Source organism: Pinus tabuliformis, chromosome 1_2, assembly GCF_031772625.1.
Source record: "Pinus tabuliformis cultivar Carrire ecotype Pingquan chromosome 1_2, CPIR1, whole genome shotgun sequence".
Taxonomy (NCBI): domain Eukaryota; kingdom Viridiplantae; phylum Streptophyta; class Pinopsida; order Pinales; family Pinaceae; genus Pinus; species Pinus tabuliformis.
Window position 1 is genome coordinate 567,635,504 of NC_142298.1, and position 3,723 is coordinate 567,639,226.

General features: G+C 30.8%; 1 pseudogene; it reads left to right on the forward strand.

Moving 5' to 3' along the window:
* Positions 1-246: 246 nt before the first annotated feature.
* Positions 247-2,180, forward strand: LOC149206871 (mitochondrial phosphate carrier protein 3, mitochondrial-like; annotated as a pseudogene).
* Positions 2,181-3,723: the final 1,543 nt, after the last annotated feature.

The window sequence follows — 3,723 nt, forward strand, 5'->3', positions numbered from 1 at the left end:
AAATTTATGTTAATTTATATTGATGGTAGATTTGAGTGATTGATAAGTATCTCAAAGTATAAAAATGTTATGGGTTGTCACTCTGAATTTATATTGATTGTAAATTTAAATTATCGATATCAATGGGCATGGAGCAAAGTTAAATATTAACTCTACTCCCTAACCCTGTTGGATGCACTGCATTTACAATAGATTAAGAATATGTTCTGGGTACAATGCCAATTTACAATGATGTATATATTGTAATATGCCATCTTTGATTGCCATCTTTATTTACATGCTAATAGCATTTCGGTTCTGTTTGTCATTTTTTCTTTCAAGGCAAATCCATCGAAGTATAAGAGTATTAAGGGCGGATTTGCTAAGTTAGTGAGTAAACATGGTGCTGGGGCCTTATTCACAGGATGGTTGCCTACCCTCTTGGGGTACAGTGCTCAAGGTGCCCTCAAGTTTGGATTCTATGAATTCTTCAAGCTATCTTACTCAGGTATGCTCAGACACACAAATGGAGAAGAGAATAGGACATTAATTTATCTGGCAGGATCTGCTTCAGCGGAGTTTATTGCTGACATAGCTCTCTGCCCCTTCGAGGCTGTCAAAATTCGGGTGCAAACACAGTCTGATTTTACAAAGGGGTTCATGGAAGTTCTTGCTGAGATATTGGCTGCCGAAGGATTTAATGGGTAAGGTGGTATATATGAATTGGCATATAAATTTTGAACATGTTCAAATTTTTACTCTGTTTTGAACCAGTTTAAATTTTTACTATACAGGCTAGCCTAATGGCCACTAAAGTTATTGCCTTTTCACTAAATTGATTTAGAATATTAGCATTCAGTCTCACTCAGAGAGTGAATATGTTTGTTTAATTTACAGCTTGTACAAGGGCCCTTTTGCCTCTTTGTGGATGCCAGATTCCATGTAAGTTCAGTTGCAACACTAACTCCTGCTATATATAGAGATTAATGGCTTAAGAAAACTTTATATGGTGGATCATTGTTATATTTGTAGGTACAATGGTGAAGTTTGCATGCTATGAGAGTGTTGTGGAGAATATATATAAATTTACGCTTCCAATTCCAAGAGAGGATTGCCCAAAGGATTGGCAGTTAGGAGTAAGCTTTGTAGCTGACTATATTGCAGGGATATCCTGTGTTGTGGTCTCGCATTCTGCAGATAACTTAGTCTCCGTTCTCAACAATTTCAATGGTACAAGTGTGTGGGATTTAAGTTTATTTATATTAATAATAAATGGTTGAAGTACTGTAACATTAATAGATTGTAGTTTTAATTGATGTAATTTTGTTTTTATATGTAAAGAAATGAATTGTGATTATAATGTGTGAGTTAGATATATCAATAACTTATTTATGATTTAGTAAAAATTAAAATAGAGTGTGAAGAAAGATAAACAGTTCCGATACTTTTTCATATTTTCTAAAATAAAAATAAATCTAATTTGATCAGTAAAATGGGAAATGCATTTTTTCCTGCCTTATAATGATCTGTATATAGATGTTGAATTGAGATCTAATGGTGGTCTTGATCTGTATATAGATGTTGAATTGAGATCTAATGGTGGTCTTGGAAAACTGTAAGCAATCAAGAAATTGAGTATGGTTGCATTGCTCACAAGAAGTTTGCTATTACGAATTCTGATGGTGGGCACACTAACCGAAAATGGTAACAGGAGCTCAACATGGAATATACGATGCCTTTAAGGTTTTTAGTGGAATGTAAGTGTTTGAATGCTAATTTATATATTGGGTTTTATGTTAAAAGCAAAAAAGTTAAGTTTATGGGGTTTTGGATAGATGATAAATTGGTGCTTTGTTAAAGTATTCTTAGTTAAGTTTACGGGGTTTTGGATAGATGATAAATTGATGCTTTGTTAAAGTATTCTTTAATGCAAAGTCACTGACTCAATTCCCTATCTCTTCTTAACAATGCCGATTCTGGATTGATTAACAGGCCCACTCGTGGACCGCCAGCGACGATGCTGAGAAAATCATCTCAGCAGGAACGTGGGTGATTATATATAAAAATTCAGATGATTATATGTCAACAGTCAGAGAATTGCAGCGACGGTTGACAAATTCCTTGATTGAACAGTAAGGGTATCCTATTTCTAAGAAAAGCACGTACTACTGAAATCACCGGAACAGAAAGAGTATTTTGAAATCAGTGGCAAATTCAGAAGGAGAAACCATTCTGGATATTGTCGTCTTCAAATCTCACTACATATCAGGGATATGACTATATATATTTGGGATAGTTGTTATAAAGACCCAAAATTATCACTATAAGTTATAAATAAATGTAAATAAAAGTTGTACTATATTCTATATTTGTTTATCTTTCTAATTTGTATTTAAAAATAAAATAAATTATAATATAAATTTCCAGACAATTTTAATGATATACCATTGATCTTATGAATATTTGGAATTGTTTCTCATATATATATAAATTATTAATTTGTAATTTTAGGTGAAGTATTTTTTATTTTCTAGTTATTGTTATTAAATTAGTGTAGATTTATCTTAATCATGGATCTATTTTGAAGAGATCAAATCTTATTATATGCAAAAAAAAAATAAAAAATTCTAGAATGCAAAACTTGAATAAAAAAGATTTACACTTCAAAAGATTTAAAGCTTTTTTGAAATTGCTTTCCCTTCCTATTCATTTATGGTAATATATTAGAAAAAAAATTCCCTATTCATTTAAGTTACATATGTATCTTAATTGAATTTTATTCTTAACATTTTAATTATTGTTGCTAAACCAGTGTAAATCCATCTTAACCATGGATCTACCAAGACGGATCAAATCTCATTATATGAAAACCTCTTTTTAGAATGCAAAACTTGAAAAAAGATTTACGCTTCAAGAGATTTAATCCCTTTTATTGCTCTCTCTCTCTCATATTGAAATTTATAAGAGAAAGAGAAGTTTTTTTCTAATTACTTTTTATCTTTGTAAAGTTACATAAAATTATATTATTTAACATAGACATTGAAATATTTTATTTATTACTCAAAAAGTGAAAGTGAAGTATCAACAAACCAAGTGAGCACAACGAGAATGCAATTATTAAATTTTTATAATGTTGTTAATTAAAACTAACCAAATATGTATAATCATTTATGTTTTTATTATAGGTGACTATGTTTTTTCATTTGTAGTATTTTTTAAGAGACATTGTCAACTCCAAGTTGAGCACAGACCCAATTACACATCCCTTCATACTGGATTGTAGAATGAGCCTCTCTCCTCAAGAAAAGGGAACCCTTTTTTAATTGATAATTGTGAATTATAGAATGAGCCTCTCTGCTCAAGAAAATGGAACTTTTTTTAATTGATAATTGTGAATGTTTGGGAGGAACTTAATGTAGTTAGTTACAATAATAAAGATGAAATTGAGTGCATGAAGGAATTTATTTGTTGCTTAAAGAAATGAATTAAGTACAAAGACAAGATGTATAATTATCACATATTACTTTGTATTGATCAAAGGACACCACATGTGGTTGAAAAACACATGTAACATTGGGGTTTATGTTGTTCCTCTTTTGATTATTTGTTTTGATTCATTAATTTCATTTCTGGATATAATGATACTGCAAGATATATCCCAATGAGAAAACCTTGAGGTTCTTGCATTCTACATGGATGATAGTATGTAATCAAAATAATTGCGAACCCATCTTGAAGAGGAAG